The sequence below is a fragment of the Acinonyx jubatus genome, chromosome C2 (genome assembly GCF_027475565.1).
Source record: "Acinonyx jubatus isolate Ajub_Pintada_27869175 chromosome C2, VMU_Ajub_asm_v1.0, whole genome shotgun sequence".
Classification (NCBI taxonomy): Eukaryota; Metazoa; Chordata; class Mammalia; order Carnivora; family Felidae; genus Acinonyx; species Acinonyx jubatus.
The window spans coordinates 21,566,478-21,594,370 of NC_069384.1; positions in this window are offsets into that span (position 1 = coordinate 21,566,478).

Here is a 27,893-nt window from a genome sequence, read left to right on the forward strand (position 1 = left end):
GATAGATAGATAGATGATAGATAGATAGATAGATAGATGATAGATAGATACACAGATTGGTAAAAATTGGTAACTCACAGGTCTAAAACCTCCATGAACCCAAATCATAAAGTACCTAAAGAAAGTTGCTAAGGGCCATTACAATCAAATTAGGAAAAATAAATATTAAACACTTAAAGACAGAGAAAAATAACACATTAGTTATAGAAGAGCAAAGAATAACAAACGTAAAAAGGAGAGTGCAAGCAAAGCATGGATATTCTTAAAATATTGAGAAAAAAGATACTGTCAACCTACAATTTGTTAAGAGCAGAATATCTATTGAAATCAAGGCAAAATAAATTCTTTTTTTGGAATCAGAAGACTGAGATAATGCATGTCTTAGTCTACTCAGTCTATTACAAACTATCATAGCCTAAGAGGATTATACAATAACCGTTTATTTCTTATAGTCCTAGAGTCTTCAAGTCTGAGATAAGGGTGCCAAGCAGGTTCAGGTTCTGAGATGGACGCATTCTAGCTTATAGACACTCACCTTCTAGCTGTTTTCTCACATCATGGGAGGATGAGAGAAAGCTCTCTGTTTTGTTTTGTTTTTTTCTTATAAGGGCACTAATTACATCATGAGGACCCCATCCTCCTGACCTCATCTAAACCTACTTCCTTCCCCAAAACCCCATCTCCATCCCATTGGGGATTAGGGCTTCAACATATGAATTTTGGGGAGACATAATTCAATTCCTAGCTATTCATTATGTACAGACCTTCACTACAAGAAATAACTCTATTTCTTTCTCCATATTAGTTGATTCTGATTGATGCAACTTTCTTTTTATATACTAGCCCCTTTAGTTCATTTCCAGTATTATCACCTTTGTTGTAGTTATAATCATGATGCTTAATTTATTAAACTCACACTCTTCTGTTATATTATACTCAAATCACATTGACTTTTTTGTTACTGAAACACCCTAAGGTGTTCTTACTTATGGCTCCTTTCTCACTGCTGGTGGAAACCGTCTCTCATATCCTGCCATGGCTGACCTACCCTAGTTAATCAGATCATCAGCTACCTCCACTGAGGAGTGTTCTTTGTTCCTTATGTCACTCACTCATAGTCACTATATATCCCATTTGTAACCGCTGCTACTATTTGTACTTGTTCATTTACTTGTTCACGTTTTTAGCTTTAGTTATTTTCCCTTCAATGGGTATCAAGGTAATAACTATATTATCTATATTCCTGGCACTCAGAAAAATACCTTGGAAGAAATTGTGGTTACATGATTATTGAGCAAATTTCCTTTTCATTTAGTTTATGTGTGTTTTTGCTTTCTAGATTTGACTCTTTTATTTCATTCTTTTGTATTTCAGTTGGTTCTACAGGTTTTGAAACATAAATATGGTTGGGTCATATCATGCATTTTTTTAAAAATTCAAGTTAGTTAACATATCGTGTAGTATTGGTTTCAGGAGTCAAATCTAGTGATTCATCACTTATATGTAACACCCAGTGCTCATCCCAACAAGTGCCCTCCTTCATCCCCATCACCCATCTAGTCCATCCCCTCACCCACCTCCCCTCCAGAAACATTCAGTTTGTCCTCCATATTTAAGACTCTCTTATAGCTTGCCTTTCTCTGTATTTATCTTAGTTTATTTTTCCTTCCCTTCCCCTAGGTTTATCTGTTTTGTTTTTTTAAATTCCACATATGAGTGAAATCATATGATATTTATCTTTCTCTGGTTGAATTATTTCGCTTAGCATAATACACTCTAGTTCCATCCATGTGGCGGCAGATGACAAGATTTCATTCTTTTTGATCACTGAGTAATATTCCATCATGTATATATACCACCTGTTCTTTATTCATTCATCATACATCTTTAAGTACTGAAGTGGGTGGAGTTTACTCTGCCTTTCAGAAAGCCCAACCTGATCCAGTACTCACAGATGTGTATTCATATGCACATACACATGCACACACACACATACACATACACACTTACACCCATGCATTATTCTGGGATATTACCTCAGCGTCAACTTATTGCAGCTTTCCCTAAACTCCGCTTTACCAAACCATCCCTCACCTCCATTGTAGAAGGTGATTCTTTACGGTCCCTCATAGGTTACTCTGCTTTACATTCCCAGCCACACAAATCACTCTGCAGTTTGTCTCCACACAAAATCATAAGTTCCTGGAGTGTGGACTATTTTCATTTCTTCCTTCTTGTTATTCTTTGCACTTTGCATGTCATAATTAATTAATGTATACCCCATGTATTAAAGTATGCTAAAACTCTATTTTCTCATCTCCCATTTTTGATTATAAGAAAACTGCTTTGGAAAGGAAAGAAGGAGGGAAGGAGGGAGAGAGGAAGGGAATGCTTCAGTGACATCTATCTTCTTCTAAAGATGCATCACATCCTCCTCTACTTATCATCATTGATGCAAATTCCTTACATACAAAACCTCTCTGTTCTTCCTCTCAAGTGTTTACTTATTTTGATTTAAAAAACAAAACCAAAAAACTTCAGGCTTGAATTAAGGTTTTATTTCTTTATTCTGTGGTCATTTAATCATCTATCCAAAATGCAATGTCTCATCCTCTGAATTCTTCCAGTCCTTCTTTCTTTTTTAATATTTATTTATTTATTTACTTTTGAGACAAAGAGGGAGAGTGCAAGCAGGGGAGGGGCAGAGAGAGAGGAAGACAGAGAGTATCCCAACCAGGCTCTGTGCTGATGTGGGAATTGAACTTGAGCCAAAATCAAAAGTTGGATGCTCAACTGACTGAGCCACCCAGGTGCCCCCAGGATTTTTTACATATTAGTATATTATATTTATTTGTGAAAATTGATTGCTTCACGTATAGTTAATTTGTATTTGAAATTCTATTATATATATAAATAATTGACCTTATTTGGGCTGTAAATTGACATTGACATTTTATGTACTCAAGGTAAGATGAAAAAAAAATTTAAAGGTAATTTTCTAATTTTGTTTGTTCTTTAGAAAGAAATTCTAAAAACATTTAGTGCCCTAGTCTCCTAAACAGAATTACATGATATCTTAATATTCATGTGATTATAACAATGGTTTAATAGAAAAAAAATATTTCAAATAAAATCCATTTTTTTAAGTTTATTATTTTTGAGAGAGAGAGAGCATGTACAAGAGCGGGGGAAGAGCAGAGAGAAAGGGAGAGAGAGAATCCCAAGCAGGATCCACACTGTCAGAGCAGAGCCTGATGCAGGGCTCAATCTCATGAACTCTGAGATCATGACCTGACCCAAAATCTAGAGTCAGATGCTTAACCAGCTGAGCCATGCAGGTGCCCCTGAAATTCTATTTTTTTAAGTAGTCTTGTTTCAGCAGCTTTTGCTCAGAAATGATGACAATATAAGTGAAACAGCAGGGCTTTGTAAAAAAGAAAAGATGTTGGATTTGATAACTTTTAATTCAAATTAGTGACAATTACATCAAAGACTGCATTTCATTGTACTGAAGAGGCCTAGTCCTTTCAAACTATCCATTAAAAAGATTATGTTTAATTAACAAGACTTTTGCTTGTATCAATTTGTAGAGTTTGTTCAAAGCCTTGAAATAAATTTTTGTTTTATTTTTTTTTTCAACGTTTATTTATTTTTGGGACAGAGAGAGACAGAGCATGAACGGGGGAGGGGCAGAGAGAGAGGGAGATACAGAATCGAAACAGGCTCCAGGCTCCGAGCCATCAGCCCAGAGCCTGACACGGGGCTCGAACTCCTGGACCGCGAGATCGTGACCTGGCTGCAGTCGGACGCTTAACCGACTGTGCCACCCAGGCGCCCCATAAAATTTAAAAAAATATATGTATCTGTATGGAATGATCCAGACGGCTGGCTAGTTTGCATCACTTCTGAAATGCTTCGGCTGAACCTATGTAAGTAAGCACTCCTCAGGCTGGAACGAGCATCAAAGGTATTGTGACTCCATCTGTCCAAGTGATATCTTGGTTACAGAAAAACTTCCATCTACATCAGAAATCCATTAACCACTGAGCCTAAACAACAACCAACATAATGGACGGCTGAGTCTGCTTGCACTTGGGGTTGGCTTAGAAGGCTGACTAAGCAAGCATAGGGAACTGAGGGGAGCCAAGACTATGATAAGGTTTTATAACTTAGACAACATAGCCCAGCCAGCAATGGGTGAAGTATTACTTAAAATATAAATTGACTGCCATTTTAACCTCAGAATATAGAATTCCATTCAGTTATGCGTTCTAACAGCTTTACAGCTTTACAGTTATGAGCTAATATAAAACCCACAAAAAGCCTTTGAGGGTAGACACTTTACTATCCCTATTTTACACATAGAGGAACTGAGACCCAGAGATTGGAATTGTTTGGCCCAGTTCACAAAGCTAGATGGTGGAGGTGTTAAGATTTGTTTCCAGACATTCTGGTTCCAAAGACTATGCCCTTAACCTTCTTATAGTACACTCTTTCAAATTAATCATTAGTAAAATGTGTTTGTAAAACAGAATCAGATTATGTTTCATTTAAAATAAAAGATCAAACAGGACAGTGTACATATATGCAATGTATGCATGCTTTTTATGAGAATGAGCTAAAATTGTAAAGCCTTGAAAATCCAGGACCCTGACACCATATTCTATGTGTGATATGGCAAAGTTGGAGGAATCAAAGTAGTAGTAAATTTGGCAGATGAGTATTATAGCACAGTTGAAATTAAAAATGGTAGTCAGATATTTCCCAAATGTACTGAAGTGAACTGAAGATTCAAACGAATTGGTCATGCTGAATGATTATTAAGGAGCCATTTGCCGTGAACAATTTAGGATTGGCTATTAGCCAAGGAGTTATGGCATCTGGCTCTGTGTCTCTGGGATAAGACAGACCTGGGTTTGCTTCCCAGGCCAGACACTTACTATAAGTGTAGGGAAATAATTTTCCCTCTCTTGGCCTGCTTCCTTATATGTATATTGCCAGCAGTATTTACCTCATAGAATGGTTTTTTATTACTAAATAAGTGAATGTAAAATGCATAGCTTAAGGCCTGGTACACAATTAACACTCAATAAATGCTAGACATTATTGTGCTTATTAGTTAAAAGTTTTTATTAATCTAGGAGACAACTCGTGTGTAATGAAATGATACTGTTTAATGATTAATAATCTTATTGGTTTGATTCTCTGTGTAATTTTGTATTTGTTTGAATTTAAAGTGCTTCTATGCATTTACCCAAGTCTTTTTATATGTACCCCATATATTTTACAGATGGTGTATTTAGCCAAATATCACCAGAAATCAAATATAATGATGACAGACTGAAAATGATGCCAATGAAGAAGTTAGCAGGTGTTAAGGTGATTTTTGAATGTTGACCTCTTTCTTGGAATACTAGCAGCTCAGTGTCTACATGCAACCTGCTCACCCTTAAGTCCTGTATTATTGAGCATTCTCCAGAGAAACAGAACCAACAGAATGTGTATGTAGAAAGATTTATTTTAAAGAATTGGCACAGGCAATTGTGGCGGCTTGGTAAATCCAAAATCTGCATGGTAGACCAGCAGGCTAGAGACAGACCGAGGAAAGAGTTCCACCAGTCTGAAGAGAGTTTGCTGGCAGAATTCCTTCTGGATCTGGAAGAGTAAATCCACAAACAGATTGAATGAGGCCCACCCATGTTATAGTGGGTAATCTGCTTTATTCAAAGTCTACTGACTTAATGTTAATCTCATCCAAGAAAACACCTTCACAGAAATAACCAGAATGTTTGACCCAAACTTGGAACACAATGGCCAAGCCAAGTGGACACACAAAATTAACAATCTTAGTCCCCCTTATAGTGTATAATCTTCTAGTTTTCATTTTTAATGTCATAATGTTAAATTGAATACCATGTCTAGATATTCAGGGAGACTTAATTTTTCTTTGCAGTGAGTAATTTTCAGCCACATCTTCTCATCCAAAATATATCCTAGTGACCCCAACATTCTCCCAAATCAATAGTTTTAATGATACACAGGGGTAATATTAATTAATATTTAAAATTTTATATACACATTTATATTCACATTTATGGATAAATATGGAATCACAATCAGTGTTATTGAGACACACGTTTTACTTAAAGCAGTAACAAAAACAAATCCCAGATAGTATCTTCAAGCTTCAGTAACTGCATACATGTTACATTTGTTAATAATGAGGATTTAATAATGTAATTGTTCTGTTGTGTTGCATTTTTAGTGAAAGCATTGTGTTCGAGTTGTATTGAAAATATAGTATGTAGAGCACACTAGATAATTCCTTGGATATCAGTGTGTGTGTGTGTGTGTGTGTGTGTGTGTGTGTGTGTGTTGTTTTTCTATGTGATTAGAGCAGCAAACAGCATTTCTATATTTCTATACTAGAGCTTGGTGATTAGTAATTATATCTTAGTTTGCACAATGTGCTCTGCCGCTATTATATGTTTGTTATTTTGTATTCAGCCTAGAAATAAATAGTAGAGTAGTTCAAAGAGTTAAAGAACTGGAATTTATAAACCTGTCATTTTAACAAAGAGATGAACGCCTATCCAGTTTGTGCCAGACAATGTGCTGGAAAGAAGGTTAATGCAGTAAATAAGAAAAAAAAAATACTGTCTTTCAGAAGTTTGCAATCTTGTAAATTCAGCAAGATCTGGTATACATTACATGCTATACTTAATATATTCACAAATAGATATATTAAAATTTTGCAGAAAAAAAGCCAACTTTATTATTATGAGAAAGGCTTCCCAGAGGCATGTAACTCTTTGCAAAAGCTTAAATGGTAATTTCCCCAAGATTACAAAGAATTGTATATGTCCAAATGTTATAGAGTAATCTGGCCTCTTTCAAAAGAGTTAAATTAGTTTAATAACACTAACTGGTATGTGTATATATGTATAAATATATATGAATATATGTGCATTATATATATAATGCATAGATATACATACACCATAGGACAAAATCCAACAAGCTTTTGAAAAACTCTCACTCTCTATATGTTACTCTATTTCTGTCTCAGGTCCCCTGGGGGAAGACACAGAACTACTGATATACTCTATTAAATGTAAATGTTGTTCTCTTCTACAGGAAATCCCAAAACTGGGTAAATTCCACCCATGACGATTCTAAAACTTTTATAGGCATTGAGATGCGTCAGGAATTTTTTTTTAATCAGATCTGTAGGAATTCTGGATGTTCTTGGACAACCAGATAGCTTACAATAACAAATAAGTGAGCACTGAATAAAATTTATTCACAGGTATCCAGGAGGAAAATAACAAACACAAAACTCACTATTATTTATGAAGATGGTACAGCAGAATGAGAGACTGTATTTAATACTTTAGACATAGAAAATTGATTTACAGTGAGATTATATTTAAAATTCTGTACTGGTTGCTAAGGTTTTATTCAGCAAATTGCAGATGTAATATTCACTGCTGTGATCCATGCTGGAATGGAGATAGTGCCAAAACTGCACGGTGGGGTAGATACTCGGATTGTAACCTACATGTCATGCACAATAGAGACCTGGTCTAATACATTGGTGGGTTCTCAATGATAATTATTATAACTGCAATTAAGTACAATACATTGTATTTTATGCAATGTTTCCTTCCCATTCTGTTTCACTGCCTCAGTCTGTCCTCTTTCTCTCTCAAGCACACACACTTCTACATATGTATATAGATAATCTTACAAACAGGGCTGTTATTTTATTTTATTTTTTAAGGTTTATTTATTTCGTGGGGGATGGAGTGGCAGAGAGAGAGGGAGGTGAGAGAAGTTACAGCAGGCTCCTCACTGTCTGCATACAGCCTGATGTGCGGCTCAGTCCCATGACTGCAAGATCATGACCTGAGCCGAAGTCCAGAGTCAGATGCTGAACTGACTGAACCACCCAGGTGCCCCTGAGAGCAAGCATTTTACTTTTATTTCATTTATTTTTTTAAATTAGTATTCATTATAAGGGAGGAAGAGAGTGCAAGCAGGGGAGGGACAGAGAGAGAGAGGGAGAGAGAGGATCCCAGGCAAGTTCTGTGCTGACAGTCTCAAACTCACAAACCAAGAGATCATGACCTGAGTTGAAACCAAAACTCAAATGCCTAACCGACTGAGCCACCCAGGCGTCCACCTGAGAACAAGCATTTTAGAACAAAATATCCAAATTTCATCTTCTGTTTTGCCAAGGCAACATTATCATTGAAACCCCAGAGACGAGTTTGATGGTGAGTGTTTTTTTTTTATTTTTTTAATGTTTATTTATTTCTGAGAGAGAGAGAGGATGTGAGCAGGGGAGAGGCAGAGAGAGAGGGAGACACAGAAACTGAAACAGGCTCCAGGCTCTGAGCTGTCAGCACAGAGCCCAGCGTGGGGCACGAACTCACGAGCTGTGAGATCATGACCTGAGCCGATGTCAGATGCTTAACCGACTGAGCCACCAAAGCACCCTGAGGTAAGTTTTCTAATACAGCAAATCATATCTTTTTTTTATCACCTGGTTTAAAACAGAGGGCTAAATTGATTTTTATTCCCATTTGTATGATCCAGCAAGATTGCCTTTCTGTGTGCCTCAGTTTATATGTGTCTCTGTGTTTAGGTAAACAGTCACACTGCATTATAGTTGGGTGCATATAAAACCTATTCACAAAAGTTTCTGTAGCTTCTTGATTGATTTTTTAATTTAAATTTTTTTTAAGTTTTTTAATGTTTATTTTTGAAAGAGAGAGAGAGAGATAGAGTGTGAGTGGGGGAGGGGCAGAAAGAGAGAGAGAGAGAGAGAGAGAGAGAGACAGAATCTGAAGCAGGGTTCAGGCTCTGAGCTGTCAGCACAGAGCCTGATACGGGGCTCGAACCCACGAACCGGGAGATCATGACCTGAGCTGAAGATGGACGCTCAACTGACTGGCTCACCAGGCACCCCGATTTTTTTATTTAAATTTTAAAAAGAATTTACAGCATTCTAATTTGGGTGAGATTTACGTAACTCAGTAAATATTGTTGAATGGAATTAATGCTCATTTACAAAATCAAATGGTTTTATAACTCCTATAAGTATGTCCCACCTGTGTTCATCTTCTTATCTTTGGTAGAACTCTGATGCAATAAGAAAAAACATTTCTTTTAAATAGTGAATTCTATGATTTGTATCTATATTTGCTAAGATAATGCAACCTTCACTCTTTAGAATCCCAACAGGATGGTTTACTAATGAATAATCATTGTGCATTACTGTCTAATAAAATGACAATCTAAAACTTACTACAATAACACATGCTATTCATAACATAATAAAGCCTAATGATGAATATTAGAAAACACATTGGTTTTTATGCAAGAATATTCTGACCTCACTTGTGTGCCAAGTAATTCATCATTACAGAATCTGTGTATCCTGCATAAATACTTTTTATTTCTACCACTAATGAAACCTTCCTTTTGAGACCAATTCAACAGGGTAGCAGAATGATAACTGAATTTGAAATTATTGTCCATCTGTTTTACATGTATATAGTAGATTACAAATTGTTCTTTAACATCCCACATGATTTCTGAAAATTTACCATATAACTTTATATGCCTTCTTTTGTTTTTAAGAATCTTTTGAGAATATTAAAACATGAGAGTTTTCATTAAGCACATAAACATTTATGAAGCTTTTCTTTTATATTCTTATTATGAGGGAGTTGGGAATACGAAAACAAAATTAAAATCGAAGATCAAAAGCTTATGACTATTATGGAGGCACCAAAAATAAACAATTTAAACCCACATGTAAATATACATATCTACACATACACACATTGTCAATTGATATGTATATAGATGGCATGCTGGGGACAGAAAAAAATAAGTAAAAAACTAAACAATAAAAATAATTAAAAAATATGCTTGATAAGAGTGAAAGACAAGAGATCTAGAAAAGGAAATACTTGAGCTTACACTTTTTGGGCTAGTTTTCTGATATGGGATGATGTGTGGATAATATTCAGGAAAGGAGAAGGAAATTAAGTATAAGATTATGGATATAAGTGCTTATTATATAAATAAAAGGATCTTAGTATAAAGATGGGTTTTCCTGGACACTCTCCAATGACAAGCTGGTGTTGGATTAGGAAGCGTCTTGTGTAACATGAGAAGAAATGTTGGCTTTTTACTTATAGACTGTGTGGAGATACAGATGGATAAACCCATGGATATAGTATATACCCGTATGTATATATGAGTGGATTATAAAGTCATACACATTGTTAATATTAGGATAAATATGGTAGTGGTGTGGAAGATGAAATTAATTTGTGTGTGGTGAGTTGTTAGGATGTCACTGAGAAAATATGGTAAAGTCCTGATTTCAGACAGAAATAATGGGGATAAAGAGTCACACAAAATTTGGGGTGCCTGGGTGGCCCAGTTAGTTAAGCACCTGACCTGAGCTCAGGTCATGATCTTGTGGTTCATGAGTTCGAGTCCCACATTGGGCTCTGTGCTGACAGCTTAGAGCCTGGAGCCTGCTTCAGATTCTGTGTCCCCCTCTCTCTCTGTCCCTTCCCTGCTCACACTCTGTCTCTTTCTCTCTCAAAAAAAATAAATAAATAAATAAATAAATAAATGTTGAAAACAATAAAAAAAACAGTTGCACAAAATTTGATAAATGTTAGTTGGGACATCTATCAATACTTGATCATTGAGAAGGGAAAAGGAGAGAAATATGAAGAAAAATTGCAGATCTGTTGGTGGGATGCATATCAATGTCTTTCTTTCCTCCAACCTGTTTATTTACTTTCATGTGGTTTTCAAATACATAAAGTTAGTCAGCAAGCCAGGTACTTATTTTTGATGATTTAGTCATTGAGTACATTTTGAGGAAACTCAAGTTTTCTATTAGCATACACACACACACACACACACACACACACACACACACACACAATCTTGAAAAGGACCAAAAAAACATGATTTTGAGAAAACTGCACCAAAGCATTGGATATGCAATTCTTTATCATTATTCCTGACATTTGATATGTAATTATTTTGCATAAAAGTGATTTTAAAATTATAGTCAGCCTGTTTTTCTTTTCTTCTCATTGATAAGTATTTAAAACTATGTAAGAGAAGTAGTATTTCCTAGTCAAAGCACTGCCACTATTGCAATAGTTATGTATTCTTAAATAACAGAGCTTAAGACTTCTTTCCCTTACTATATTAAATAATCTGATTAAAGGGAGCCTGGGTGGCTCTATCGGTTGAGCATCTGACTCTTGATTTCAGCTCAGGTCATGATCTTGGTTCCTGAGTTCGAGCCCCACCTCGGGCTCCGTGCTGACACCATGCGGCCCGCTTGGGATTCCCTTTCTCTTTCTCTCTCTGCCTTTCCCTCACGTGCACTCGCTCTTTCTCTCAAAATTCAAAACAAAACAAAACAAAAACGTTAAAAAAATGTAATTAAGTAATCTATGACATCAATTTTAGGTAACCAATATCATGCTCATTTAAATACTCACACCACAAATTTAGGGAATAAAATTTTCCATGTAAAGTAAGACTAGGACTTAACTATGTCAGAAATAAATACCTGAATACACCAAAAGTGATTTGGAAATGAATATATACGCCAGTTGATCCCAAAGTTATTTCCATTACTTAAAAAGAAGTTCAGGAGGAAATTTTCCCTAGGCCCTTTAAATGTGAGACACATATCATTTTCTTTGTGAAATTTGCTCATTCAATCATTTGAAAAATATGAATAATATATCTTTGGAGGACAGTGTGATAACACAATTAAAAATTTATTGACGTTACTGCCTTTTAACTTTTAACATACATATAAGGAACTAAAATATGAATAGATAACTTTTATCCTAAAATGTCCTATGAAAGAACAGCAGACTTTTAATCAGAGCACATAACACTTTAAATATTTGAGGTGGAAGGTAGGAGAGAAACCCAAATCAAACTTTTAATGGCCTACTTCATGCAGAGGTCAACTGAATCCGAACTGTAAATTAAAAGGGCAAGGCAGCATCATTAGTAACGCTTAAAGATTTCATTTGTTTTTAACTTTCTGAATCAAAAATACATTTTGTTGGCTTTTTGGGAATTTCACAGCAAACAACAACAATAAAAATGACCTTGATGGGTGCAGTGGTCAGGGTGAAGTTACAAGGTATATATAGGATACACTTGTTACTCAGTGCAACAGGGAGTGAATGTATTTTGGGCACCAAATCAGTCACGGAAACAGTGAAGGGGATGCACAGATAGACTCACTTCCAGCAATCACTCTCTAAACCATATTTGCTGCTTCTTTTGCCAGGAGGAGGGGGCTGCCTTCTGAAATGAGAATATGCCAACAATACAGGTACAGTCCTCAAAACCACCCTTCTTGCTACAGTCCACACTCACAGGATGGCCTCCTGCCCTGCATCTCTCCTCAGTTACCACCAAGTGAATCCAAGTTTCACCACAGGACAAACATCACATCCAGCACCCTGGTCGTAAGGGATCTTTGAAATGCAACTCATATTTCCAAACTTAGCAGCCTTACTCTCTGAATACTTTTTTTAGCAGCCATCTTTTGGAAGATATATAAAAGACGACATGCTGAATAAGCCCATTTATATGATCTGCCAAACCGGTCAACTTAAGTCTTCTTTTTAAAAAATGGCTTAAAACATAATTTCCAAAATAATTTACAGAATAAATGCTTTTCCTTAGAGAAAATTAGTTGCCATGATCTGTCTTGTTTTTGTATGCTTGCTTTTTCTTTTTTTTGGGGGGGGGCGGGGTTTGTTTTGTATTTAGAAATGATAAAATGGCTTTTATACTTTCTTTTGTACCATCTGTGTTTATTGGTAACAGATAATCTCTTCTGGCTTTGGCAGAATACTATTAAAATCAGTGTTCTATATACAATACCCTATTTTCATCAATTATTTTTCTACACAGTAAAGAACATAAAGAATAAAATGATAAGGAACATCATTCCTTAATATTGATGATCTATTATAAAAATGAAAAAAATTATTTCAGAATATTTCACAAGATACAGCATAATAATTCCTTGACAAATATTAAAACAAAATGTTACCTTATTTTGTGTATATGCTTTATTCAAGAATAAATTTCAGAATATTCATGAGATTATTTAAGGATCTAAGACCACCACAAACATTTAAACACTGATAAACAATATATTTCTTACAGGAAACTCTTCTGTATTTATGCATAAATGTCATGAGAATTTATTAGTGTGAAATATGAAGGACTTTGCCTTGTGACTTTACCAGAAGAAAAATATAAAATGGCCACAAATATTGTGGTTTGTAACATAAGCTTGAAAACACATTTAGAATGATTGAATTTTAACAAGAATCGCACAAAAGTTAAATGTTAAAAAGAGTTGGAAAAAAAAAAAAGAACTTACCATAATGCTGATAAATTTATGTAACTCAAACATTTAAATTATAAATTTCCAAGTTTGTAAATCTCAGGGAACAGTGTCATTGAATCTAGATAATTGTCATCTTTTACCCACTGGTCTTCTGTCTTCTAAATAAATTTTTGCAAAGAGATGATGCAGATATTTAGCTGTATTATTTCTTGCCACAAAGCATTGATAAGTACACAGTACAAAAGTGCAAAAAAACTATTTGTTACCGATTATAGTTACCCCTTCTATTAACATTCATCATAATAATGACATCAAAAAAGTGTGCATACATTTAAGGCACAAGTATAATGAGACATGTAGAAATTGATGTAAAAAGTTAGCCTCTTTAATCACCAATTCAAATTTTCTTCAGCTCCAAGTGGAGAAAAGTGGCTACATTTTTTTTCCTGCACAAATATCTTTTAACAATAATGTAGCTGTACTTTAAAAGGTACAGATTGCTTTCTCCTTTTTAAAGTATTGTCTTTAAGATTTCAACATGTTGACATATCTAAGCAATATTTCACATTGCGTCAAGTAGTAGTTCTATTTTCTTAATCTAATTGACATCTCTTTTTCTTGAGAGACTATCTTGTATTCTAGACCTGTCAGTCAAAAATGCTTTCATTTCCCATGGTGCACATGATAAAAATTCAAAAATCTGGCATTTAATGGAGAGTGTAAGTTCAGACCTAACTCTGTAGTGATCAGGTGAAATGAAAGAAGCAGCAGTTTTGGAAACTGAAATTGGAAAGTTAATAGGAATTTTGAACTTTAAATGTTTTTTTTTGTATTTTTAGTTGGTACATCCTGTAACCTTTGGTTCATCTGTTTATGTTGGATTTGGGAGAAAATGATAAGCGGGTAGTAAGACATGGTAAAAATTGCTAGTGAAATGATTTTATGGTTATGACTTTTAGCCCTAAAACAACAACAATTTTGCATGATATCAATATTCTCAAATACTTTGTCTTTTTTTTTAATTTAATTTTAACTACTATGAAGAAGCTTATTAATAAGTTAAAAAATCTGAATGTTAGGTACGGTATGTCTTAATACCACTTAGATGATGCCTGGTGTATTCGTTGAATTTAAAGCTTTGACATTGTATGTAAGCTTCATAAAATCAAAGGAAGAATGTGTTTCTTTGGTTGTGCTGTGTGCTGTCCCTCTAGTATGGCATTGTATATTGTAAATATTTAAAACATGAACACATGCCAGATTGTTACATCCTTTAAGAAAATGGTGACACTTTGAAATTCTAAGAGTGAAACACAACCATTTAGACCTAAATTACAACCTTTTCATATTTCATAGAAAATTATAACTAAGACCATTAAAACTTGTCTTTTCAGGTACCAACTACATGAATGTTTATCAAGCCCAAAATATATATTCACAATTCATTTCTTATCTTCTTTTTGGAGGTTTTTTTTTGTTTGTTTGTTTTCTGTGAATTGACTCAGTACTAATACAGTTATATAAAGAATCTTTTTGATCTCTGATCTAGAGTATATATAGTTCCTTGGAAAGTAAAACAAAAATGCAAATGTAGAGACTAAAGAGGATCTAGGGTGATTCTGGAAGTTAGGTCAGAGAATATAACAAAGATTTAATGTCTATCGTGTTGCAGATGTCTTCATTTGGTTTATCTCATTTAATCTTTAGTACATCCATTTGAAAGATACTGTGCACTGTCTAAATTTCAGGACAAGCAAAGTGAGTATAAGGAACTATTTCAGTCATTTAAATCCACATAAAGTTTATTTTAGGAAACTGACCCAACCCACCATGGTAATTGATCAGGCAAATTAGAAATTTAAAAATCTCGGGGTGCCTGGGTGGCTCAGTGGGTTAAGCGTCCGACTTCGGCTCAGGTCATGATCTCGCAGTTTGTGGGTTCGAGCCCCGCGTTGGGGTCTGTGCTGACAGCTCAGAGCCTGGAGCCTGCTTCGGATTCTGTGTCTCCCTCTCTCTCTGCCCCTTCCCTGCTCATGCTCTGTCTCTCTCTGTTTCAAAAATAAGTAAAACATTTTTTTAAAAAAAATTTAAAATCTCTTTAAGAAAACTCTTTGAATGGGAGGAATCCCAATCTGGTACCAAACCATAAGACAATAAGGACAATACAGAATAATATTGAGATTGTAGTGAGATTTTAGAATGTACTTAAATCTAAAATTAAGACTCAAGCCTTCATTTGTACATAACACATTTAATAGGATTTTTCACTAGAATAGTTTTCCCACAGTAAAGTAGCTCATACATCTTTCAGTAGCCAGCAATATTATTTTTTTAATTTTTTAATATTGATTTATTTTTGAGAGAGAGAAACAGACAGAGCACGAGTGGAGGAGAGAGAAAGGAAGACACACTATCCGAAGCAGGTTCCAGGCTCTGAGCTGTCAGCACAGAGCCTGATGCGGGGCTTGAACTCAAACTGTGAAATCATGACCTGAGCTGAAGTCAGACGCTCAACCAACGGAGCCACCCAGGTGCCCCATTAGCCAGCAATATTATTGCATATTATACATATTACAATAATCATTATAGTATATAGTCACTTTCTGGGTATTAGATACTTTGTTAGATATTTTACTTTTCGTTGTGTTCATTTCCAAACTCTCTAAAAGGAAAGTTATTACCAATATTTTACAGATGTAAATGCTGATGGTCAGAGAGGTTAAAATATCATACGTAGTTTTCTCCATTTCTGGAGGAACTGGAACTTAATCCAAGTATATTTAATCATAACATCTATGCATCTTTCAGGTCCTTTTTTTTTAATTAAATTTTTTAAAAATGTTTATTTTTTGAGAGAGACAGAGACAGAATGTGAGCTGGGGAGGGGCAGAGAGTAAGACAAAGACTCCAAAGCCGGCTCCAGGGTCTGAGTTGTCAGCACAGAGCTCAACACAGGGCTCAAACTCACGTACCACTAGATCATGACCTGAGCCAAAGTCAGAGGCTTAACGACTGAGCCACCTAGGCGCCCCTTTTCATGTCCTTTCTAGAGTATCTCTGAAAATTGAAGGAAACTATGAGATTGAGTGACAAAAACAAATTTTACTGCTCAGCTCTAGTTGACTCAGGACGAAAAATAAACTGCGAAAGAAAGAAAAAATGACTTCACTCATGTGGAATCTAGAAACAAGACAAATGAAAAAACAAGCAAACAAAAAGTAGAATCAGACCTGTAAATACAGAGAAGAAACCGATGGTTGCCAGAGGGGAGGTTGGCAAAATGGATGAAGGAGGGCAGGAGACACAAGATACAAGGAGTTAAGTCACAGGAATAAAGGGCAGAGCATGGGGGATACAGCTGAGGATATTGTAACAGGTTGCATGGGACAGAGAGTAGCTACCCTTGCAGTCAGCAGGGCAAAACATATAGAGAAATTCAATCACCCTGTGTACACTTGAAACTAATGTAACATTGTGTGTCAACTATACTCAAACAAAAAAATAATAATAATAAAAGGAAACATGAATGAAAAGAGTCACTTAAAAAAACAATTTCTAAAGACCGGCTATAAAAGATTGTGCTTATATTTAATAATACCGCATTGTATGTAATAATTCGTTAAAAAGGGTAATGTCATGTTAAATTTTCTTGCCACCAATAAAGGAAAAGAAAAAAGATAATAGTTGAAAACGAAGTATGGTCAAGCTTTAATGAAAATGTTGCATCTTATATTTAAATACTGTTAAGTCTTTATGTGATTACCTTGTTAAAATTCGACTTTTCTCTATACAGAAAGATAATATTGTTTCATTATAAGCTAACTGTTCAATCTCCTTTTAAATTTATTTTTAGGAAAAAAAAGTTTGTATTTAAAAATAGGCAATATATTTATCTTGTGTTGTATTGCATTTCCATTCACAGCAGTCACACTTCAATATATACAGTGGATATTGATTTTCAAATAAAGTACTACAGGTAAGAATAATGTCACATGTCCTAGGAATAGAATAAAGAAATTTTAAAAGTATAAGATACTTTTATGTATTAGAATTTGTATGTGGATCAAAAGCTACTTAGGTCACCAGAAAGTAGCAAAAGTTAAATCATATTCATGAATGGAAATCAATTAGTAGAGGTGTTCAAAATCATAATGTCAGATCATTCATAATATTGGTTGCAAATATAAGAACAAACTTAAAATTAGCTACTTTGTGTAGCCTGTTTTAGTAATTTTGGATCCATTTATCCATTCAATTTTATTTTTTTAACATTATTATTATTATTTTATTTTATTTTTTCAGAGAGAGAGCGGAGAAGGGCAGAGAGAAAAGGGGACAGATGATCCATAGCTAGCTCCGCACAGATAGCAGACGGCCCAATGAGGGGATTGAACTCACGAACCACGACACCTGGGCCAAAGGCAGACACTTAACTGACTTAGCCACCCAGACACCCTTCAATTTTTATTATTTTTAACAGATTTATTGAAATATAATTCATGTGCAATACTATATACACATTTAAAGCCTCCAGCCTCCAGCTTTGGTTTTTTTTTTAATGTTTATTCATTTTTGAGAGAGAGTGTAAGAGAGAAAGAGACAGAGCACAATCAGGGGAGGAGCAGAGAGAGTGGGAGACACAGAATCTGAAGCAAGCTCCAGGCTCTGAGCTATCAGCACAGAGCCCGATGCGGGGCTCAAACTCACAGACCGAGAAATCATGACCTGAGCTGCAGTCTGGCGCTTAACTGACTGAGCCACGCAGGTGCCCCTCCAGTGGTTTTTAATACGCTAACACAGTTGTGCAACCATCACCATAATCACTTTTAGAATATTTTCATCATCTAATCAAGATCTAATAAAGAAACCCTGCAGCTACTTCCCTTCACCTCATTTCTCCATGCCTAGACAACCATTAATCTATCTTTATGCATTTGCCTACTCTGGTCATTTCATGTAAATGGAAACCTATGATAAGTCCTTTGTGACTGACTTATTTTACTCAGCTTATAGTCTTCAAAGTTCATCCATCTTGTAGTATTACATTAGTATTTCATTTATTTTTTATTGTTGAATAATATTCCACTTTATACCTATAGTGTATTTTGTCTCTCCATTCAGAATTTAACAGACATTTGGGATTGTTTCCACTTTTTGACTAATATGAATAATAGTGTTTATATTCATAAGCAAGCTTTTGTGTGGCCATGTGGTCCTATTTTACTTTATGTTACACACCTAAGAGCAATATTTTTGCTCATATGGTAATTATATGTTTAACATTTTGAAAAACTGCCAAAATATTTTCAAAAGTAGTGTATAATTTTATATTTTTAGAATGAAGGTTCCAATGTCTCCAAATCATTGCTAACCCTTGTTATGTCTTTTGCTTATGATCATTCTGTATTATTCACTGATATCATTGTGGTTTTGACTTGCATTTCCATAATTCCTAATGACATTGAGCATCTTTTCATGTGTTTGTTGGTATTCATACATCTCTTTTAGAGAAGTTCCTGTTTAATTCATTTTCTTTTCGGTGGAATTATTTGTCTTTTTGTTGAAGTGGAACTATTTTTATACATTCTAGATACAAGTTCTTTCTTTGAGATATGATTTGCAAATATTTTCTCCCATTCTGTGAGGTTTTTTTTTTCTTTTATTAAAGAATACATGGCCTATAATGTTAGGTTAGTTTCATGTGTACAACATAGGGATTTTGGTAACTAACTGTATTGTGAAATGCTCGCTATGATAAGAGAAGTTACCATCTGTCACTATATAAAGTTATTATAATATTATTGACTATATTCTGTATATTGTTCTTTTCACCTCCATGACTTACTCAATTTATAACTGGAAGTTTGTACCTCTTAATCCCACTCACATGTTTCACTCATCCCTCACCTCCATCCCTTCCCCTCTGGCAACGACTCATATCTTCTCTATATTTATGAGTTTTTTTTCTGGTTTTTGTTTTGGTTTCTTTCTTTCTTTCTTGTTTTCTTTCTTTCTTTCTTGTTTTCTTTCTTTCTTTCTTTCTTTCTTTCTTTCTTTCTTTCTTTCTTTCTTTCTTTCTTGTTTTCTTTCTTTCTTTCTTTCTTTCTTTCTTTCTTTCTTTCTTTCTTTCTTTCTTTCCTGTCTTTTCTTTTCTTTCTTTTCTTTTGTTTTCATTCCACACATAGGTGAAATTGTGTTATTAGTCTTTCTCTGTCTGAATTATTTCACTTAACCTAATACCTTCTAAGCTCATTGATATTGCTGAAAACGGCAAAGTTTCATTACTTTCTATGGCTGAGTATACAGATTTTCTTTATCCATTCATCTATTGATGGACACGTATTGGCTGTTGTAAATCATGCTGCAATAAACATAGGGATGCATATATCTTCTTGAATTAGTGTTTTCATTTTCTTTGGGTAAATAGTAGAGTTACTCAATCCTATTTCAGTAATTTAGTATTTTAATTTTTACTTTGTTGAGAGACCTCCGCATATTGCACCATAGTGGTATTTGCATCAGTGGTGTGCAAACGCTCCCTTTTCTCCACATCCTCACAAACACTTCTTATTTCTTGTTTTTTTGATACTAGCCATTCTGACTGATGTGAGGTGATACCTTATTGTGTTTGATTTGCATTTCCCTGATGATTAGTGATGTTCAACATATTTTCATGCATCTGTTGGCCATCTATGTCTTCTTGGGAAAACTGTTTGCTCAGGTCTTCTGACCATTTGTTAACTTTATTATTAGTTTGTCTAGTGTTGAGTTGTAGAATATATATTTTGAATATTAACCCGTTATTGTATAACTCATTTTCAGATCTCTTCTTCCATTCAATAATTGTTATTCTTTCTTGTTAATGATTTCTTTCAGTGTGCAAAGGCTTTTTAGTTTGATGTAGTCCCAATAGTTCATTTTTGCACTTGTTTTCCCTTCTTCAGGAGACCTATCCAGAAAAATGTTGCAAGAAAAATTTCAATCTCCAAGAAATCATTGCCTATATTTTCTCTTAGGAGTTTTATGTTTTTATGTCTTACATAGAGGTCTTTAATTCATTATGGCTTTGTGTGTGTGCACGTGTGTGTGTGCGTGTGTGTGTGTGTGTGTGTGTGTGTGTGGTGTAAGAAAGCCGTCCAGTTTCATTCTTTTGCATGCAGCTGCCTAGTTTTCCCAACATCATTTATTGAGGAGATATACTTTTCCCTATTATATAGTCTTGCCTCCTTTGTTGAAAATTAATTTACCATATAAGTGTGGGTTTAATCCTGGGCTTTCTACTCTGTTTCATTGATCTGTCTATTTTTGTATCAGGAGCATACTGTTATGATTATTATATCTTTGTGGTACAGCTTCAAGTCTAGGTTTATGATATTTCCGTCTTTGTTCTTTGTCAAGATTGTTTTGGCTATCAGTGTCTTTTGTGGTCTATACATATTTTAGGATTATTCTAGCTCTGTGAAAAACGATATTGGTATTTAATGAAAAATGAATTGAATGTGTTGATTGCTTTGGAGAGTATGGAAATTTTAACATAATTCTTAGTTCTTCCAGTCCATGAGCACAATATATCTTTCCATTTGTGTTGCCTTCAATTGTTGTCTCTCTCTCTCTTTTTTTTCCACCAATGTCTTACAGTTTTAAGAGTTCATACTGGTCTTTTGTCTCCTTGGTAAACTTATTCCTAGGTATTTTATTCTTTTCTATGCATTTATAAAGATTTTTAAAAATATTTACTCATTTTTGAGAGAGGGGGAGAGAGAGAGAGAGACAGAGCACTAGCAGGAGAGGGGCTGGGAGAGAAGGAGACACAGAATCCAAAGCAGGCTCCAGGCTCTGAGCTGTCAGTAGAGAGCCCAACATGAGGCTTAAATTCACGAACCATGAGATCATGACCTGAGTCCAAAGTCAGACGTTCAACCAACTGAACCACCCAGGTGCCCTTATTGGGAGTTTTTTGATTAGTAATTAAATTTTGTGCTTGGTGATTGGTTTGTCCAGATTTTCTATTTCTTCTTGATCCAATCTTTGAAGATTGTATGTTTCGAGGAATTTATTCATTCTTCTAGGTTGTGCAGTTTTGGGGCATATAATTTTTCGTAGTAATCCATTGTATTTCTGTAGTGTTGGTTGTCACTTCTTCCTTATTTTTGATTTGAGTCTAATTTTTCTTAATGAGTCTGGCTGACGGTCTATCAATTTTGGTTATCTTTTTAAAGAAAAAGCTCTTACTTTCATTGATCTTTTCTAATTTTTTTTGTTCTCCATTTATATCTTCTATGATCTGAATTATTGCTACTAATGATAGTGGAATTATTCTTCTATTAACTGTGGGCTCTCTTTGTTCTTTTTGTAGTTCATTTAGGTGTAGGGTTGGATTGTTTGAATTTTTTTTTCTTTTTTTTTTAATTTTTTTTTTTTTTACGTTTATTTATTTTTGAGACAGAGAAAGACAGAGCATGAACGGGGGAGGGGCAGAGAGAGAGGGAGACACAGAATCAGAAGCAGACTCCAGGCGCTAAGCCATCAGCCCAGAGCCCGACGCGGGGCTGGAACTCACGGACCGCGAGATCGTGACCTGAGCTGAAGTCGGACGCTCAACCGACTGAGCCACCCAGGCGCCCCAAAATTTTTTTTCTTAAAGTAAGCCTGTATTACTGTAAAATTTTCTCTTAGAAACACTTTTATGTGTCCTAAAGATTTTGAATTATTGTGTTTCCATTTTCCATTGTATCCAGGTATTTTGTAATTTTCTTTTGATTTCTCCATTGACTCATTATTTATGGAGCAGCATGTTGTTTAGCTTCTTATGGATGTTTTTTCTATTTTTTCTTATAATTTATTTCCCATTTCATATTATTATCGTAAGAAAAAATGCTATCTTCTTAAATTTATTGAAACATTTTGTGGACTAATGTGATTTATCTTGGAAAATGTTCCATTTTCAATTGAAAAGATAGAATGTTCCATCTAGTTGGGGATGGAATGTTCTGTGTTAAATCCATCTGGTGTAATGTACTGTTCAAACCCACTTTTTTCTTATTAATTTTCTCGCTGGAAAATTAATGGATAATCCATGGATGGATAATCCATCCATTGATGTAAGTGGGGAGTTAAAGTCCTTACTATTTTGTAATACTGTCAATTTTCCCTTTATGCTTGTTAATATTTACTTTATATATTAGGTGTCACTGTGTTGGGTGCATAGATACCTAAAATTGTTACATCCTCTTGTTGGATTGACTCTTTTATCAGTGTGCCATATGCTTCTTTGTCTTTAGCTAATCTTTTTTTCTTTTTTTTAATTTATGCATTTTGAGGCAGAGACAATGTAAGTGGGGGAGCGGCACGGAGAGATGGAGAGGGGGAGAATCCCAAGCAGGCTATGCACTATCATTGCAGATCCCAGTGTGGGGCTTGAACCCACGAAACCAAGAGTTGGAAGCTTAACCAACTGGACTACCCAGGTGCCCTGCTAGTCTTTGTTGTAAAGTCTATTTTTTTCTGATTTAAGCTTTGCTCCCCCATCTTTGTTTTATTATTTTTGCTTCCATTTACATACAGTTTTTTTTCTATCACTTTACTTTCAAGTTAATATGCCTTTATATCTGAAGTGAGTCTCTTGTGGACAGTATATAGATGAGTCTTGTTTTCTTTATCCATTCAGTTATCCTTTGACTTTTAATTGGAACATTGAAACCATTTACATTTAAAGTAATTATTGATAGGTGTCTACTTATTGTCATTTTGTTCATTATTTTTTGGTTGGTTTTGTAGTCATTCTCTTTTTCTTTGTTCTCCTCTTGCTCTTTGTTCTTGTAATGGATGACTTTAATTCTATTAATTAATTAATTCAAAGAAATTCTATTTCTTTGTCTTTACTTTTTGTGTATCTATTACAGGTTTTCAGTTTATGGTGACCATGAGATTCAAACATAACATTTTAAGTATATAACATTCTATTAAATTGATTGCCACTTCAGTTGGAACACATTTTTTTTAATTTACATCCAAATTAGTTAGCATATGGTGCAACAATGACTTCAGGAGTGAATTCCCTAATGCCCCCTACCCATTTAGCCCATCTTCCCTTCCACAACCCCTACAGTAACCCTCTGTTTGTTCTCCATATTTGAGAGTCTCTTATGTTTTGTCCCCCTCCCTGTTTTTACATTAATTTTGCTTCCCTTCCCTTATGTTCATCTGTTCTGTGTCTTAAAGTCCTCATATGAGTGAGTCATATGTTATTTTTCTTTTTCTGACTAATTTAGCTTAGTATAACACCCTCTAGTTCCATCCATATTGTTGCCAATGGCAAGATTTCATTCTTTTCGATTGCTGAGTAATACTCCATTGTATATATGTACCACATGTTCTTTATCCATTCACCTGTCAATGGACATTTGGGCTCTTTACAGACTATGGCCAAGATCAAAGAGGTTTTTGCCTACTTTCTCCTCGAGGATTTTGATGGTCCCTGTCTTACATTTAGGTCTTTCATCCATTTTGAGATTATTTTTGTGTATGGTGTAAGAAAGTGGTCCAGGTTCATTCTTATGCATGTTGCTATCCAGTTTTCCCAGCACCGCATGCTGAAGAGACTGTCTTATTCCACTGGATATTCTTTCCTGCTTTGTCAAAGATTAGTTGGCCATAAGTTTGTGGGCCCATTTCTGGGTTCTCTATTCTGTTCCATTGATCTGAGTCTGTTCTTGTGCCAGTACCATACTGTCTTGATGATTACAGCTTTGTAGTATGGCTTGAAGTCTGGGATTGTGATGCCTCCTGATTTGGTTTTCTTTTTCAAGATTGCTTTGGCTATTTGGGGTCTTTTCTGGCTCCATACAAATTTTAGAGTTTTTTGTACTAGCTCTGTGAAGAATTCTGGTGTCATTTGATAGGGATTGCATTCAATATGTAGATTACTTTTGGGTAGTATCAACATTTTAACAATATTTGTTCTTCCTATCCAGGAGCATAGGCTCTTTTTCTTTTTTTTTCTTTTTTTTTTTTTTGTCTTCTTCAATTTCTTTCATAAGTTCTTCATACTTTTCAGTGTATAGATTTTTCACTTCTTTAGATTTATTCCTAGGTTTTTTATGGGTTTTGGTGCAATTGTAAATGGGATCGATTCCTTGATTTCTCTTCCTGTCACTTCAATGGTGGTGTATAGGAATAACTGATTTCTGTGCATTGATTTTATATCCTGCAACTTTGCTGAATTCATGAATCAGTTCTAGCGGTTTTCTGTTGGAATCTTTTGGGTTTTCCATATAAAGTATCATGTCATCTGTGAAGAGTGAAAGTTTGACCTTGTCCTGGCCAATTTGGATGCCTTTTATTTCTTTGTGTTGTCTGATTGCAGAAGTTAAGACTTGCAATACTATGTTGAATAACAGTGGTGAGAGTGGGCATCCCTGACTTCTTCCTGACCTTAAGGGGAAAGCTCTCAGGTTTTCTCCATTGACAATGATATTAGGATAGGGTCATTAATATATGGCTTTTATGATCTCAAGGTATGCTCCTTCTATCCCTACTCTCTTGAGGGTTTTTATCAAGAATGGATGCTGTATTTTGTCAAATGCTTTCTCTGCATCTATTGAGAGGATCATATGGTTCTTGTCCTTTCTTTTATTGATGTGATGAATCACATTGATTGTTTTGTGGCTATTGAACCAGCCCTGCATCCCAGGTAAAAATCCCACTTGGTCGTGGTGAATAATTTTTTTCAATGTATTGTTGGATCCTGTCAGTTGTATCTTGTTGAGGATTTTTGCATCTATCGTCATCAGGGAAATTGGTCTATAGTTCTCCTTTTTAGTGGGGTCTCTGTCTGGTTTTGGAATCAAGGTAATGCTGGCTTCATAGAAAGAGTTTGGAAGTTTTCCTTCCATTTCTATTTTTTGGAACACCTTCAAGAGAATAGATGTTAACTCTTTCTTAAATGTTTGGTAGAATTCCCCTGGAAAGCCATCTGGCCCTGGACTCTGGTTTTTGGCAGATTTTTGAGTACTAATTCGATTTCCTTACTGGTTATGGGTGTGTTCAAATTTTCTATTTCTTCCTGTTTCAGTTTTGGTAGTGTATGTGTTTCTAGGAATCTGTCCATTTCTTCCAGCTTACCCATTTTATTGGCATAAAATTGCTCATAGTCTTCTCTTATTGTTGTTTTATTTCCGCTGTGTTCATTGTAATCTCTCCTCTTTCATTCTTGATTTTATTTATTTGGGTCCTTTCCTTTTTCTTCTTGATCAAACTGGCTAGTGTGTTATCAGTTTTGTTAATTCTTTCAAAGAACCAGCTTCTGGTTTCATTGAATTGTTCTACTGTTTTTTTTGGTTTCGATAGCATTAATTTCTGCTCAATCTTTATTATTTCCTCTCTTCTGATGGTTTTGAATTTATTTGCTGTTCTTTTTCCAGCTCCTTAAGGTGTAAGGTTAGGTTGTGTATCTGAGATCTTTCTTCTTTCTTTAGGGAGGTCTGGATTGCTGTATACTTCCCTCTTATGACTACTTTTGCTGTGTCCCAGAGGTTTTGGGTTGTGGTGTTATCATTTTCATTGGCTTCCATATACTTTTTAGTTTCTTCTTTAACTTCTGGGTTAGCCCATTCATTCTTTAGTAGGATGTTCTTTAGTCTCCAACTATTTGTTACCTTTCCAAATTTTTTCTTGTGGTTGATTTCAAGTTTCATAGCGTTGTGGTCTGAAAATATGCACGGTATGATCTCAATCTTTTTGTACTTTCTTAGGGCTGAATGTGTCCCAGTATATGGTCTATTCTGGAGAATGTTCCATGTGCCCTGGAGAAGAATGCATATTCTGCTGCTTCAGGATGAAATGTTCTGAATATATCTGTGAAGTCCAGCTAGTCCAGTGTGTCATTCAAAGCCATAGTTTCCTTGTTTATTTTTTTATTAGATGATCTGTCCATTGTTGTGAGGGGGGTGTTGAAGTCCCCTACTATTATGGTATTACTATCAATGAGTTTCTTTATGTTTGTGATTTATTGATTTATATATTTGGGTGCTCTCATATTTGGCACATACATGTTTACAATTGTTAGGTCTTCTTGGTGGATGGACCCCTTAATTATGATATAAGGCACTTCTTCATCTCTTGAGACAGTCTTTATTTTAAATTCTAGATTGTCTGATGTAAGTATAGCTACTCTGGCTTTGTTTTGTTGACCACTAGCATGATAGATGCTTCTCCATCCCCTTATTTTCAATCTGAAGGTGTCTTTAGGTCTAAAGTGGGTCTCTTGTAAACAGCATATGGATAGAACTTGTTTCCTTATCCATTCTGTTACCCTATGTCTTTTGATTGGAGCATTGAGTCCATTGACATTTAGAGTGAGTACTGAAACATATGAATTTATTGCCATTATGATGCTTATAGAGTTGGAGTTTCTGGTGGTGTTCTCTGGTCCTTTCTAGTCTTTGTTACTTTTGGTCTTTATTTATTTGTTTGTTTGTTTGTTTATTTATTTTCATCTTTTCTCCCCTCAGAAATTCCCCCTTAAAATTTCTTGCAGGGCTGGTTTAGTGGTCACAAACTCCTTTAATTTTTGTTTGTCTGGGAAACTTTTTCTCTCTCCTTCTATTTTGAATGACAGCCTTGCTGGATAAAGAATTCTTGGCTGCACATTTTTCTGATTCAGCACATTGACTATATCCCGCCACTCCTCTCTGGCCTGCCAAGCTTCTGTGGATAGGTCTGCTGCAAACCTGATCTGTCTTCCCTTGTAGGTTAGGGCTTTTTTTCCCTTGCTTCTTTCATGATTCTCTCCTTGCCTGAGTATTTTGTGAATTTGACTATGATATGCCTTGTCGATGGTCGGTTTTTGTTGAATCTAATGGGGGTCCTCTGTGCTTCCTGGATTTTGATGTCTGTGTCTTTCCCCAGGTTAGGAAAGTTTCTGCTATGATTTGCTCACATAACCCTTCTACCCCTATTTCTCTCTCTTCCTCTTCTGGGACCCTTATGATTCTGATATTGTTCCTTTTTAATGAGGTACTGATTTCTCTAATTTTTAAATCGTGCTCTTTTGCCTTAATCTCCCTCTTTCTTTCTGCTTTATTATTCTCCATAATTTTGTCCTCAATATCACTGATTCTCTGTTCTGCCTCACCCATCCTTGCCACCATGGCATCCATTTGAGATTGCAGCTCAGTTATAGCATTTTAAATTTCATCCTGACTAGCTTCTACTTCTTTTATCTCTGCAGAAAGGGATTCTAATCTATTTTCGATTTCAGCTAGTATTCTTATTATTGTGATTCTAAATTCTTGTTCAGACATTCTGCTTGTATCTGTGTTGGCTAAGTCCCTGGCTGTTGTTTCTTCCTGCTCTTTCTTTTGTGGTGAATTCCTTTGTTTGTCATTTTGAAGGGAGAAAATGAATTAATGAGGTAAAAATTTAAAATTAAAAAAATTAAAATTAAAAAATT